Below are 16,463 nucleotides of genomic sequence, written 5' to 3'. Positions count from 1 at the left end.
TTTTTCTTTAACCCTAATCAAGCTTCTCTGGGGAGACCTGAAAACAGCTGTCTCTCGAGGGTCTACCGACAGTTTGGGAGAATCTGCAGAGATGAAAATCCCCAAATCCAGGTATGTGAAGCTTGACGTGTCAAAGCAAGAGGACTCCGGGCCAAAGGAGGTACAAGGAAGTACTGAACAAAGGGTCTGAATGCTTGTGTCAATGAGTTATTTCCATTTTTCACTTTTATTAAATTTGTACATACAGTAATCCCTCCTTCATCACGGGGGTTGCGTTCCAGAGCCACCCGCAAAATAAGAAAATCCGCGAAGTAGAAACCATATGTTCATGTGGTTATTTTTATATATTTTAAGCCCTTATAAACTCTCCCACACTATTATAAACATTTCACGCACAATTATACAGCATAAACCCTTTGTATTCTCTTAGATATTAGGTAAGATTCATTGAAATTCTGTACGTAAACTCAGTAAAACCTAAATATTATTTTAAAGATATCGAGCGTCTCCGATGTCACATATGTTACAGCCATTACGACAGACAGGCCACCATCAATAAATACGTACAATGCAAGAAAAATTGTATACAGTAAAATGTGTGTACAGTGACACTAAACTATGTACATGTAATAAATACTGTACGTAAATAATTAATTATGGTTACTCACCAACAATGACACGACGACTTGTCCGATACCGATGAGTTTAATTTTACTGCACAACAAAGGAGAGCGTTACAGCTCTTCTAAAGGAGCCTCTTCAGGCGACTGTGTAGCACCGCCGTTGTTCTTCTTCCATCACTCTTCAATCCAAATCCCTAAAGCAGATTCCATCCAGACTACTGCCTTATCACGTCCACTTGGAACTCGTTTTGCGTCCTGGTTAAAGGACATTGCTGCCGTAGATCTTATATGCTTTTCCTCCTTTTTAAATAAAAAGAATCGTGGACTCATTTATGCTGTAATGGTGTCCTGCAGCGGTGTAGCTGTTTCCTTCCTTCAACATATCCAAAACTTTTACCTTTTCTGCAATCATTTGCATCTTCTGTTGGCGCTTGGACACGGCTCCTGCAGCAGTAGCAGTAACGTGCGTTAATGATGAATGAGTGAGATTAGACTTCCTGGTTAATGCAGCACTCCGTCGCTGAGCCAATCAGCAGCACACAGGAACTTAACCGCATGCTCTGATTGGGTAGCTTCTCAGCCATCCACCAATAGAGTCCCTTGTTTCAATTCAAATGCGTCCCTTGTTTGAATTCAAATGGGCAAATCAACTGAGGAAGCACACGTACTGTAGACCGCAGACATCCACGAAGCAGTGAAAAATCCGCGATATATATTCACATATGCTTACATTTAAAATCCGCAATGGAGTGAAGCCGCGAAAGACGAAGCGCGATATAGCGAGGGATCACTGTATTTCTAAAACCGTTTCTCCTTTTCATAGATTAATTTCAGGGTGGATATCGACTTTTGTCAGCAGGAGGGGTTGAGAGCAGTAAGCAACTGCAAACGGTGACAAAAATCGCCATTACGTTTTAGTTCGACTCTCTTTGCTGGAAGGAAAGTTAGCTTCGTTGGTTTGACCGAGATTTCCATGCGCTTGAGGGAGTAGTGAAGAGCAAACAACGACAAACATGGCATTGACATCTGGTGAGAGATCGAAGCGAATGCACAAAGTAAACTACTCTGCGGACCAGCTTTTGTCTATTATTGCTGATTTGGAGTCTGATGCAAGTGATCTGGAGATCGAGATCGAAATCGAAAGTGAGGTACCATCATCACCTGATCGACCTCCAGCTAATCGTGGTGTCGAACACGTTTGTATACATGAAGACCGCCACTGATAATGAAACGAGGTACAAACCAGATTACATTGCACTGTGATGGCGACTGCTGCTGCCGTCCCTGCTCCCGTCACAGCCTGGCAGCCAGCCTACCACAAATTCCTGCCAACTGTCATGCCGCCCGTGAGTATCTCGAGCCACAAGAGACTGTGAACTGGCGGCCACAGCTCCCAGCAACTGATATTTTAGGTTGGTTTATGTGTGAGACCCTTTCTTTGGGTGCTTTTTGGAAAACTGCAGGTTTTGGAAAAAATATTCAGCCCTCAAAGAGTTAATATAAATATATGCCGAATAAAATAACTGCAATAATAATACGAATACAACACGGGTAATAATCAGTTCTTCTTGCTTGCTGAAGCTACCTGGTGGCTTTCTGTCTTAGTATGTTGATTGGCTTGATGTGGTCCAGCATGACGTTTGGAGACATAGCACAGCCACTCTATGGAGGTCACAGCAGAAACAACAGCATGCCCCCGTTAGACATCAGTATATCCAGTGCTGGTGGTCCTTGTTACGACTCCTGCACCAGTGGGGGTGTATTGCATCAGGTCCTTCTCAGGCACAACTCAGCCTCCATTCCATTCCTGTCCCTTCATCTCGGCCATCTGTATTCCCTCAGGCTGGAATATTGTGTACTGCTTAAACTGTAAAAAATCCCACTTAACCCATTGACTTACCCTTATATATGTTGGTCTGCTTTGCCGCTTCCTTTATTTCTGAAAAAAATGAAAAAAGAAAAATAAAAGTTACAGGGAAGTCACAAAATAAATGGAGTCTTTTCAAAGAGATGAACTCTGCTGACAGGGCAGCCTTAGCATTGGTGACTCCCAGGTGTAAGGACATTCACTGGCTGGCATGCTATCTCCTTCCTATCTCAACTGTCGAATTGAAGAAAAGATGTACTGTACATCAAGTAAAGATGACAAGTGTGAATCATCTGTTTACATCATTTACAATTAGATTATTTAAATGAGCGCCTCTTTTTATTGGTATTGTTATCTCTTGTAGCAGTTAAGGCTTTTGTCCACCTCTTGAACCCTCAGGTACCACTCCAAACACCAGGTAATAGTACAAGACTCTTTTATTGTACTACAGTAAAGTGCACCAAGCACCCTCCACTCCACACTACTCATAAACAATAAACTACTCACAAAACTCTCTCCTCCTTCTCGCAGACACTTAGCCACCCAACCTCCCAGCTCAGATCAGTGTACTGGGCTTTCCCAGAGTCCTTTATACACCCTGACCTGGAGGTGTTCCTGCCCAACAGTCCACAGTTCCTTATTCCTTCCGGGTCAGGGTAAACAGTTCTTATCTTCACCCCGGAAGCACGTTGTTTCTTCCTGTCCCGGGATTATGACGCGCTTCCGGGTTATAGGGCATGTATGAGTCCACGGGCCTCCCGACAGCGACTCCCAGTGGTCCTCAGGGTATCCAGCAGGGCTGTGCATAAAAACTACATAGTCCATGAGGCCCTGCTGGAATTCGGGGCCCGTCCATGCTGTTGGTGAGAGCTCCTCCTGGCGGCCTGGGGGTGAGGGCCGGAATAGGAAGCCGGCAATCCACCACACTCTGTTAAAATTCTGAGAAGATATGGAATTAAGAATTTCATCTAAATCTGATAATAAACCTGAACTTGAACTAAGTGCATTACAGTTAGTGGTCGACTTACGGCCTATACGTCTTACAACCATTCGATTTACGACTGCTATTGCGTCTCACAGGCAAACAATGGTTTGGGATGCCATGAGTCATTCATCTCGATCTCAGTTTTTTATTAACCGTTTCGACTACGTTCAGTTATGTTTGTCTTACAATTACAGGAAAAAAGACAATTGATCTCGACACAAAAATGAAGGCGATCAAGCAGTATGATGGAAGAAAGGAAGCGAAAGCGATCGTATGTGACTTTAAGTTACCCCATTGTAACGGGTGTGTACCGCACCGCATGTGCTGTACTGCTGCACTGTAGCTTTGAATCCATCCATCCATCCATTTTCCAACCCGCTAAATCTGAACACAGGGCCACTGGGGTCTGCTGGAGCCAATCCCAGCCAACACAGGGCACAAGGCAGGAACCAATCAGGAAAAGCTGGAGTGGCTGCAGGAAGAAGTGTTGGTGAGGCCAGCAGGGGGAGCTTACCCTGTGGTCTGAATGTGGGTTCCAATGCCACCAGTGCAGTGACAGGGACACTGGGCTGTAAAAATGGTGCCGTCCTGACTCTCTGTGGTCATAAAAGATCACTGGGCATCGTTTCGTAAAGAGCAGGGTGTATTCTGATTTCCAGGCTGAAATTGCCCTCTATGGTCTATTCATTCTGTCCCTCCTAATTGTCCCCCCTTCACCACCTAACAGCTCATGTGTGGTCAGTGTACTGGAGCAAAAATGGCTGCCGCTGCATCGCCCAGGAAGTTGATGCACATGAGTTGTTGTTGAAGTGGCTCCTCACTCACTATGTAAAGTGATTGGAGTAGTGACAAAGTGCTATATAAATGTAAAGATTTATTATTATTATTACAAAAACAAGCACATCAGCAACCAGGGTTCACAGGCATACTCAGTACATTATAGAAAACACATTATACACAGTAGACACCAATGCGAACAGACTAGCATCCTGACTGGGATGGAGAGTGAACCAGTACCCAGCCAGGAGGCTACAGAAGGAGCAGTAACCTGGCCAGGATGATTAGCAGTTCTTATCCTAGTCAGGGTAAAATACTAATGGGTGAACTGGGCAAGCGTGGATGCCAGTGGCAATTCATTCCCCCACACATTAGGTGTCCTTCCAGGCTGGTCCCCGTTAGGATTCCCAGCAGGGCTGCATGGAAATTGGAGTTTAGGAACCTTGGGTGTCACAAGAGGGCGCTGTCAGAGGGAAGTCTGCCTTGCTCTCCATAGGACCATTGCAGCAACACCAGAATTGTTCCTGGGTCGAGTTGAAAAGAAGCCCACCGCATCTCCATAGGGAGTCAGAGTAGGGAGGCAATGGGCGACACTCACCTGGAGGAAAGAAGGAGAGAGAAATAAATCTTGTGTTTTGTAATTGTATATTTGGGCTGTGGTCACTAGTAAACATGTTGGTGACAAATAAAATCCATTATCTGTGTTGGATGATACTGTGTCAGTGGTGTGGGGTTAGTGGTGCCTCCTGATGGTTACAACACATACATATTTTTTTCTTTTTGGACCTCGAAATTCACACAAACACCCACAAGTTACTTATCCTAGCAAACAACTGGACATTTAAGATGTCAGTGATGTTTAGGACAGAGGTTTGGGAGGAATACCCCACAGAATTTTACAGAGGGGTCAAACAGAACCAAGATTAGGAAGTAAGCAGGAGCTCAGGACACAGAGGATCAGCAAAACTAAACAAAATCTGTGCACTAAATTCTGCACTGCCTCACAGCGAGACAGTAACATTTTTAATGCACGGACCAGGGGCCTTATGTATAAATGGTGCGTATGCCCGTTTCCACACTCACATCGTGATTTATAAAAACTAAACTTGGTGTAAAGCCACGCACATTTTCACGGCAGCTTAATCCTTGGCGTACGCAAGTTCTCCGCTTGGTTTTGCATCAAAGCAGTGCTTTTGTTCTAGTGTTGTTTCCCTTTCTTTTTTAGATCCACATCCCTGACACGGCTTTATCATATACACCAGCGCTTCCCGATTCATTTTACCCTCGCACCCCCTGTGACGGATGAGGCCGATTTCGCACCCCCTTGGTTTGAGATGAAGTATGAAAAAATATGAGATTAACGCAGAAAAACAAATCACCAATTGAAGCTTTATGAATAATGGATACTTTATTCACAGCTAACAAGAGGGTGGAAAGAGCAGCCTTCCACACCTCAACCACACAAAAACAAGTGTGAAACGATGTTCTTTATAAAGAAATTTACAGAAGGAATAAATAGTTTGAGAATTTTATGTTGTTTAGGTTCTTTGACGTTTCTCCTTCCTCTTCTTTGTAATTATCTCTTTGAAACGTGGTTCTTTATGTGTTAATGAAATGTGTAGGTCATTTTTGGGGTTCAGTGTGTTACAATATTTATTCTATTTGGATATAAGTAGGTTCTATTTAGTTGACAGAAATATCTTTGGTAGGAATGTAAGTTAAATTTAGTCTTTAAATTTCTATGGTGAAGAAAAATTTATGCAATGATGACTAAATTTAACTTACACTCCTACCAAAGATATTTCTGTCGACTAAATAAAACTTACTTATATTTAAAATTTAAATAGAACTTGAACAGATACGATAGTTTAAGTGTGCGTAAGAGCGGAAGTCATCTGTTTTAACACGCAGTGTATTACACTGATACGAAATGGCCTTCCAGATTTTGCACAAATAATGTTTTCATTTTTCTTCCTCGATGGATTCTGGCACGCCCAATCAGGAAGCAAAGATATACACTGAGATTAACCTTATATTGTTTATTAGTTTATTGTAATTAACCTGTAACAATATAATGGTCCACGGAATGGCCAAAATATTCCAAATGCCATAGCTGCTTTAGCGTTATTCCTCTCAAAATGCACCTTCTTCTTCTTTCAGCTTCTTTCAGCTGTCTCTCGTTAGGGGTTGCCACAGCAGATCATCTTTTTCCATATTACTCTCACTGCACCACTTGGAGTATTTATATCACTATCTGAGTGTGGAATCACAGATCTACAGCAGCTGATCGGAAAGAGAATTATCAGTATACAGCATCAAGCACACGCTGCCTCAGCCATGCTGTTTATTTGAACTGCTCCCATACGGCAAACGCTTCAGAGCCTTTCCTGTATGGACCTCGCGGTTCAGAAAAAGTTTCATCCCAAGAACTATAAATGCACTCAATCAGTCCATCAAGTGCTCCTTGTAGAACTGTTTGTAATTATTAGTGAAATTACCTCACTGTAAACTTGTGATACAGTTATAATATTGCACAACCTGAGCCATTTTATAAAGCGCGTATTTACATATGATGACGATATCATTTTGAAGGTGAATTGCAGCAAAATATGTTTATTACATTATACAGATAAAATGTTAACATCATTTAAATAATCTATATTGTTAATAATTAAACATATGAGGACATGGTGGACAGTGGTAGTGACGAGCTGGCACCTCATTCACGGATTGTTCCTGCCTTGCGCCGTATTCTTGCTGGGGCTGGCGTGACACTGGAAGGATAGATGGATGGAATAATTAAACATATACTACGAAGATATTTCAATATTCCTTAAAAGTTTTGAAGAATCTCCGTTCTCAGCTTACAGATGGCTTAACATCTATTACAGAGCTGATTGTGTGGCAATTGGGTATTTGGAGAAAGAAAAGGAAGGACAAGAATTGGAGGTTAGTACGTTTGAAAGAAATAGTACTGCTGCAATAAAGTATTTCATTGAAGGTCGCACATGGCGCAGCAAGCATCTTGCATGAGGCAGTCTATGGACGGTGTTCCCATGTTTAATAACATGCTTTAACTCCTATCTTCATGAAAATGATATCAAGTATACATCTCAGTATTTTAATTATTCAGAGAGCTGTAATATCACAAATGTAATGAATACTGTGTCCTGTCGGATGAAGAGAAAGCCCGTTTAAGAAGCACATAATGATTCACACACGTAGAGCACATAGAAGAACAAACACAATACAAAACATTTAACGTGCTACTTTAGTTACGATGGGATTTGAGAAACTAGTAAATTAAACGATTTTAAGATGAAGTTTATGATGTTCTATTTTAATGACAAAATAAACTACATGATTAAAGTGGAAATTTCAAGATTAAAGTTGACATTTCGAGCTTTTTTCCCACTGTGTCCCTATTTTTTTTTCTTTGTACCCTAATAAGCTTTCATATGACACTCAGACTGTGGGCTACGACTCGCCTTTTCACGGCAACTTTGATATCTGACAACTTCTTCTTTTTTTTTAAAAATTTTATTGATTTTATTGTAATCATTCCATACAAATAGATCATTTTTTACAAAAATTAGGATTGAAAACTATAATATCGGATTACGGCACATAGACGTTGATATGATTCTTAAATATAGTTTTTAATAACTGTAAAATCGTGTCAGTTTCTCATTAGGTTCTCTCCGTAAAAAGAAAACAAAAAACCTTTTTTTTAAGAACTTCCTTTTTCCTTCTAAAATCCCACCCACTAACATTTTACAGGAAATTACCAACAACAGGAATATCAATCAACATCAATATAGATTTAACTTGTTACTGAACACACAAATATACAACAAAAACAAATCAACCCCCACCCCTGAAAAAGAGAACATGGCCAACGGAGTAAAACTTAAAGCTAGTAAAAATAAATAAATTGATGAGTTTAATAGGCAGATAAAGATAAAGAATGGGGAGAAAATCTACTTCCTCAGTGCTTTAAGAGCTTATTCTAAAATGTTATTGCTCAGATCCTGCCAGGTTTTGAAAATGTTCTGCACAGATCCTCTAAGTGAGAATTAGATTTTTTCCAATTTCAAATAATATAAAACATCAGTTACCCACTGACTTAAAAGAGGAGAGTTAGGATTCTTCCAGTTTAGCAAAATAAATCTGCATGCCAATAGTGTAGTAAAGGCAATCACAGTTTGTTTGTCCTTCTTCACTTTAAGCCCATCTGGAAGAAGACCAAACACAGCAGTTAATGGGTTAGGAGGGATTGGGACCCCAAGGCTGTCTGAAAGGCACTTCAAAATTTTGGTCCAGTATGATGTTAATTTGGTGCAGGCCCAAAACATGTGACCCAATGAGGCTGGAACTTGATTGCAGCGATCGCAGGTTGGATCTTGCCCTGGAAACATTTTATACATTTTTAAGCGAGACAGATGTGCTTGATATATAATTTTGTGTTGAATAATTGTATGCTTTGCACATATGGAGCTCGAATGAATTCTCTGCATTGCTACCTTCCACTCCTTTTCTGATACGTTGAGTGAGAGATCCTTTTCCCACTGTCCTCTTGACGACTTCTTTTTTATTTCGGCACTGCGTGACTTTGTGAACTTGAGCTTTCGAGTTTCTCCGACACTCTATGTCACTCAATCAACATCCTTTTGTTGTTTATACACTGTTTAAACCAACAAATAGTAAATTTTTCCTTGCCTCCACTTTGTATTCGCTGAAAATGTTCTATTTTCCCCCGTGCTTATGTCATTGTCTTTTCACAGAACACTGCGCTTAAGGGCTATTTATATTGATTTGCATATTCAAAGAGGTGTAATTCTGGGAGGAGTTTGGGGAGTGGCAGCAGGCGCGTGCACGTGCGTTACTTTTCACGCTGGCCAGGATTTATGTTGCGGAAGAACGTGGAAGTTGGTGTACGTACAGATTTATGGATTTAGATTTTTTTGTGAGCGCGCACATTTCCGTTTTTGTCCGTACGCCGTGTTTTAGTGTGAATGAAACAAAGTCATAAAGGAGGCCGAAGAACTCAGAAATGAAAGTCAATCCAAACTTTCAAAAAAAAAAAAAAAAAAACTGGGCACGAAATCAAAAAAATGAGAATTCAAAAGCAGGAGCAAGAGATCAGAAAGCAGCAAGACAAGAAAGTCTCTTTAGTCCGAACCAAAACGCAATCAAAAATTCAAAGTCAAAAAAGGGAAGGGCAAAGATTTGGTGACCGGGAAAAATCCACAACTATCGACTTTCAGAGAGAGACGTATTATCCAGTGTAAACTTGGATAAAACACGCCCTCTAAAAATGCTCAGGGTCATGACCTCTGAGAACCTGCCCCCCCACCCCAGCAACCAGATGACACATCAAGGCAACGGGATCCATAAAATGACAGCAGCCAAGAGAAAAGACAAAATGGTGTCAGGGTAAAATGTAAATAGACTCTTAAGGTGCGAAAGACACAAAAACAAACCTCAGATTTGGAGTGTGAGTGTCAAAACCTTTTATTAATATGTAATTATTCGGAAATGCTGCTAGAATGTGCATAATACAGTATTGAAAATCAGAGATCATAATAGAACCCCTTCTCAAGTGTGCAGTCCTCAAACAAGGCCTGTTGGGAAAAACGAGCCTGGAAATGTGACAACAAGACCAGAGCGTGAATATCAGAAAAAAGGAAAAAAGAATGATATTTCGAAAATCAAAGATCATAACAAACATTTCTTGAAAGTGAAATTTTGTCTCCTCTTTCTCCAACAAGGGTTACAAAGCAAGAACCTGATCTAAAGCCAAGATGTGCAGTGAAGAAAATACTGCAGTTTACTAAATAAGAGTCAGCGTGGGTTTATGAGAGGAAGATCTTGTCAAATCAATCTGTTATGAATGGTCAACTGGAGGAGTAGGGAAAAGCAAAGCATCCAACAGAATGTACTTAGGCTTAAACCTTGTGACACAGTCCTACACTGAATGCATCTCCGCTCTTTGCTCCCACCATCACTCTGATCAGGTTCATCTTTGTCTTGTCTATCCCTGTTTTTGTGGCTGACTAGTGGTCTGCATCTTGCACTTTGACCTCTGGATTTCTGTTCCTGAAGACTTCTGGAACTCTGCTTGGCCTTAAATGGCCAAGGTCTGGCTTATTTGTTTGAACTTAGCATGACTTACAAACCAGAACACACATTAAGATCTCAAGATGTTGGTCTGCTTATGATTCCAAGGATTAATAAAATAACAGTGGGAGGTCGAGCTTTTAGTTACAGGGCCCCTAAACTGTGGAGTGGTCTGCCTGCTACTATAAGAGATGCCCCTTCGGTCTCAGCTTTTAAATCCCAGGTGAAGATTCACTATTTCATTTCAGCACACCCTGACTAGAGCTGCTGATTAACTGTACATACTGCATCTCTGTTGTTAGTCATTAGCACTAAAACATAAGTAACATGATAGTTATAATTTGTTACTAACCCTCACCTATTCTGTTTCTCTTCTCAGTACTAAAATGTGGCACTTCGTGCCACGGCCCACCTGCCAAGTTGTTTTGCCTGCCTAAGGAACAATCATCTCTAATGGAGTATCGCAGGAATTATCAGGGAGAGGGTTCCTTAGGAAAGGAACCTTTCCTAAGGTTTCTTCCATTTTTTTTCCCTACATGGGTATTTTTTGGGAGTTTTTCCTTGTCTTCTTAGAGAGTCAAGGCTGGGGGGCTGTCAAGAGGCAGGGCCTGTTAAAGCCCATTGCGGCACTTCTTATGTGATTTTGGGCTCTACAAAAATAAATTGTATTGTATTGTATTGTATGATGTGTTATGTTCCTTATGTTTTGTGGGGGTGGGGTTCCCTATGAGACGGGGCCACCTGCTCATCACTGCAAGGGACCGCCCTCACACCCATGATGCACTTGGGAGTTGGTGAGTGTTTTGTGTGATTTTTTCTTTGCTTTGTGCTTCTGTGATTTATTAGATTTCTGTTGTTTTCCACTTCGTTTTGACCACTCTTTAGATTTCCTATATGGGACGTTGTCCTCCTTGTATTGCCTTTGCTTGCAGCTCCTCTTTTCCTTTATTCTCCTTGGAACTCTATGCTATCAAAGATCATTTTTATAAAGAATACATTTTTTATTTTATAAAGATCCTGTGTTTACCTTTATTACTAGCCAGGGATTGATAATAATAATTCCATTCTAGTGGACATTATGGGTATTTTGAACCCCTCTAGTTGATAACAACACATGAAAAGCAATGGCATTGTCACTAATACCTAAATAGCTGTGAAACGGAAACAAACTCAATATGGTGCCATGATGACAAAATAATTCAGAATAATAATATGAATTATTTAGTTTAGATAAAAAGAATCAGGAGAAATCATGTCTTCAATGACAAATCTGTACTTCATGAAACTAATGAACGAAACACTGTGCTTATTACATTTTGATACTCCTGCCGTCAGGAAATGACAAATCTAAAATGTCAGTTTGTTTTTGTGTTGTGACTTGGAGACAAAAAGATGGCGAAATACGGTAGGTGCAAGGCATTGAAAAATCTCCACAAGCAGGCCCAGCCATTCACAGACCTGCCCTGAAATGGCCATGCCCCTCTAACTTCTACCTGCAGGCTTCGGCCTACTCAGGCCAAAATTGTGTGTTCCCAAAAAATGTAAATGTTAAAAAAAATTATTAAAAATGCCTTACAAGGGAGAGGGTAATCATAAAACCCCCGGCTGGCAGAGACAAACCAAAATCAAATATTTTTATAAATTTAGAATTTATTTGTAAAAAAAAAACAAAAAACAAAAAGGTGTTTGCTCAAAAAAAAGCAATCCAGATGGAAAATGAAATAACAGAAGTGGAAAAATCCAGAACCAGAAAATATTAAAAGAAAAGAAAACTTACAGATGTCCAGCAATCAACTCTCAGTAATCCACTGTTGGGACCCTCAAAATAATGAGAGTGGAGCCAGCAGTAGTGATATCAGGATGGTCCTGCCTCCTGGTGTTCCAGCAAAAAAAATCATCATATAGTGCCTTTCATATCTATCTATCTATCTATCTATCTATCTATCTATCTATCTATCTATCTATCTATCTATCTATCTATCTATCTATCTATCTATCTATCTTTTATATAGTGCATTTCATATGTGCTTTATTTTCATTCATTTCAATAATTTGGACCACGCTGTTCAGTCCATTACATAAAATCCAAATGAAAGTCCATTTCAGTTTCAGGTGGTAATACGACAGAAGAGGGTGGCACAGTGGCGCAGTGGGTAGCGCTGCTGCCTCTCAGTTAGGAGACCCAGGTTCACTTCCCGGGTCCTCCATGCGTGGAGTTAGCATGGAGCTAGCTTGTTCTCCTGGTGTCTGCGTGGGTTTCCTCCTGGGACTCCAGTTTCCTCCCACAGTCCAAAGACATGCAGGTTAGGCGGATTGGAGATTCCAAATTGTCCCCAGTGTGTGTGTGTGTGTGCCCTGCGGTGGGCTCGCGCCCTGCCCGGGGTTTGTTTCCTGCCTTGTGTTGGCTGGGATTGGCTCCAGCAGACCCCCGTGACCCTGTAGTTAGGATATAGTGGGTTGGATAATGGATGGATGGATATGACAGAAGAAGACTAACACTGTGGGGGATGAATCCTTTCACAAGGCACTGGAGCTTCAGCATTTTAACTTGTAGGATACACAAATCTTGACTTTGTTAGCTGTTGTTATGCAATCTGTTTTTAAAGAAACCAGACTTCTTAAAGACATCAACGTGATGGCAGATCATTTATAGACATTTGTTATCTACCACCACTGTTTTATTGTTATTTTTGAATGATTTCTTTTCATATTTTTCTGTTATTTTTGTAATTATGTGCTGTCATTTTCATGTGCCTCCACCCTATGGGTGTTTGTAGGTGGAGCCGCGCTGACATCACTTCTGTCTCCTCCCTCTGCCTTTATCTGGAGGCCAAAGTGAGAGATCCAGCCAGTGGATCATTACGCTTGTTAGGAGCCATTATTATTTATGATTTCTGGTTCCATGATTTTTCTGCTGCTGTTATTGGATTTTGCTTATGGATGCTGCTCTGGTTTGTAATGGATTGCCTTTTGGTCTTTTTACAATTTCTTTATAGTCTTCTATTTTGTTGGTAAATATTCTTCATTTATTGTTTTTCAGTCTACAAATCAGGGGTTTGTGGTTATCCCCTCCCATGTGGGGCATTTTGATATATGTTGGGACAATTTCTTATATTTTGAACTATTAAGTCAATTTTCCCCTCTTGTGCTTAACCAGGGTGAAGGCTAATCAGACCAGACCAGCATGTCCTGCCCTGCTTATGGTTACTTTTGGAGGTCTCAACCCCCTTTTCAGCATGTTTCCGATTCCAGAATATAATACAAATAGTCCATGAATTACAAATAATATGCAAACCTACCTGAAATTACATAAAACCATGAGAAACAATAATTGAAAAACATCAATAAAACAGAAGATTCACCTAAAGCTTTGGTGCAGAACCTTTTTGTGTTTGAGAGATCAGCACAGAATGCCACTTTTGGGTTTAGATTTCTAGTAGCCACTGATGTCAGTTTTTTCACAGATCTCAAGTACAACATTGTGCCACCATTGCTACAGGTAAGGAAGGAACCAAATTAACAACAACATTTATTTATGTAGCATTGGACCAAACTAAAGGTTACATCAGTTTCTTTCCAGACTGGAAGTCCTGGACCCATAGTAGGAGCAGAAGGTGGAGGGGAGGATGTGGACTGGCCATGCCCTGTCTCCACCCACTCACTCCTTAGCTCCACCATCTCACGCTGGGACCCCAAGTCCACAGAGCTGAGACCACTCTGGAAGGCTGGAACTGGTTTGAGTCCAGAGGCCTTTTCTCATTCAATTAATCATTTTTCAGTAAATGTGTTGTTCATGCCTGAGGCCTCAGACCTCCTCCATATCTCATTTCTTCTTTTTTCCAGCTCTCAGCTATTTCATTGAATACTAAGTCAAGGTAATGTTCACCGCTGTTGTGTTGAGGGTGGGATTTTTGGGTCAAATCCACACAAGCTAAAAAGGTGTCGAGCTGCCACCTCCTACCTGAACCAGAAGGCGGCGTAGGTAACTACACAAAGCCTCTCCAGGGATTTGGCAGTGACGCAGCCCGGTGGTCGAGAGCCAGCCGGATGCTATGGACGGACTGGTACGGGAGCGTGGCTACTCTGATTATCCCATTTTCTCATTGCTCATCTCACCAGTTCTCCGTTTCTCCCGCCTTCGCGTTCTGACTCACTCGCCGCGCTCTGCCGGTGACTCACTGCTTTGCATTCTCATTCAGCTGGGAAACTCCGACCTTTCACCCTCATGTGTAGTCAGCAATCAATAAATGGCTGCCCGAGGAATAGGACGAAAATGAAGCTCCTTAGCAACCAAATCAAAGAGTCAGCACACTTGCTTCCCCACTACTGCTTTCTCTTTCTCTCCGAGTGTGTGTGTCATTCTGGCTGAAGCTGACATGAATCAGAGATAATAACAGGGTGGCAAAATGCTGCAGTCATGCTATTCAGTGAATCGATGGACATCCGCGCAGGGGCACAGAACGGTGCTGGCATAATAAGGACTGTCAAGAGGACGGCCCCTTATGTTAGATGTCCTAATTTATATGCGGTTAACATTCAGGAAGCAGCCAATGAAATAAATGAGAGATGTGACGTCTACTGACAGCAGGGACCTCCACACCGGTGAGCTTCATATCCTAGCATGCATAATACACAGTTTCCACTCTTGGGTCAACACATCTGGAAGACTGGATGTTGGCTGGAATCTGGAAGGTGTTCGACATTTTATCGAATATATTAAGATCAAAATCTGTGTGTTTGTGTATATATATATTATCACACGTGTGCGCATGGGAGGCAGCTAAAAGGCCTGAATAATGGTAGTTCCACACCAGACCAGGGGGTGGTTAGCTGCGCTGAATTTCTCTCTCGATCCTCTGCAGACTATTCACGGGAAATCCCATCATGGTTCGGGCGCCCATGAAGACGCTACTTCCGGTTCCGGCACCAACAATAATATCACTTCCGGTTCCGGGTCCAATGATGACGCCACTTCCGGTCTTGGCTTTTAAAGCCACCATCTTTACACAACTAAATCAGTTCAGGTTTGGACTTTGGACTGAGCACAGCTCAACAAATGATGCCCATTTGTGGTCAGGGCATATTATATGGGTGGCTGCCCCAAACCTTTGATGTCTCCTGTGTATTTGTGTCATAATATATATATACTAGGGGGGCTTACCCCCTGCTCGCTTCGCTCCCCAACCCCCCACTTTGCATCTCTGCCACTCGCGTTGTGAAGAAGGGGCCTGAACGCACCCCAAGGAGAGGCAGTCGCTCCTCAGAAACCCCCTCTTAAACAGTGACACAATGGGAAACAAATGCAGTATTTTTTTTACCTCCTCTTTGCTTGATCAGCTGCTGGCGTGTGACGTGATCTGCATCTCACGCTGCACTTTGAACATTTAAAAGCCTGTACAGCAGCTGTCTTTGTCATCTACTCTTTGTCTTTTATTTCCGGCCCCAAACGTAGTTAAATCTGTTGGCACAAAGTCTTGTCTCGCAGAACATGAGTGCTTGATATTTTTCAGTTTATAATTTAAAAACAGAATAAGAATCTGAAAATCTAACATCACATTAAAGTTTGATAAATTCTGAAAAAAATGATACCAAACATATATACGTAGGTTTTAAAATAAGCCCGATTTGAATCGTGACAAAAAACGTCACATAAAATTGTTACACTTTTAGGCTTAGGATTTTATATATGGGCGGCACGGTGGTGCAGTGGGTAGCGCTGCTGCCTCGCAATTGGGAGACCTGGGGACCTGGGTTCACTTCCCGGGTCCTCCCTGGAGTTTGCATGTTCTCCCTGTGTCTGCGTGGGTTTCCTCCGGGCGCTCCGGTTTCCTCCCACAGTCCAAAGACATGCAGGTTAGGTGGATTGGTGACTCTAAATTGGCCCTAGTGTGTGCTTGGTGTGTGGGTGTGTTTGTGTGTGTCCTGCGGTGGGTTGGCACCCTGCCCAGGATTGGTTCCCTGCCTTGTGCCCTGTGTTGGCTGGGATTGGCTCCAGCAGACCCCCGTGACCCTGTGTTCGGATTCAGCGGGTTGGAAAATGGATGGATGGATGGATGGATTTTATATATAGAGAGTAGATATCTGTAGACTT

General features: G+C 41.8%; 1 protein-coding gene across 1 annotated transcript in view; it reads right to left on the bottom strand.

Moving 5' to 3' along the window:
• ptpn5 (protein tyrosine phosphatase non-receptor type 5) overlaps window positions 1-16,463 on the bottom strand; it is a 181,501-nt gene that overhangs the window by 80,942 nt on the left and 84,096 nt on the right. The window contains exon 2 of the mRNA XM_028796021.2: window positions 2,524-2,562. The gene's annotated coding sequence lies outside the window, so the exon portion shown is untranslated. The remainder of the gene's footprint in view (window positions 1-2,523; window positions 2,563-16,463) is intronic.

The sequence above is a fragment of the Erpetoichthys calabaricus genome, chromosome 2 (genome assembly GCF_900747795.2).
Source record: "Erpetoichthys calabaricus chromosome 2, fErpCal1.3, whole genome shotgun sequence".
NCBI lineage: Eukaryota > Metazoa > Chordata > Cladistia > Polypteriformes > Polypteridae > Erpetoichthys > Erpetoichthys calabaricus.
This window is presented reverse-complemented; position numbering and strand designations above follow the sequence as displayed.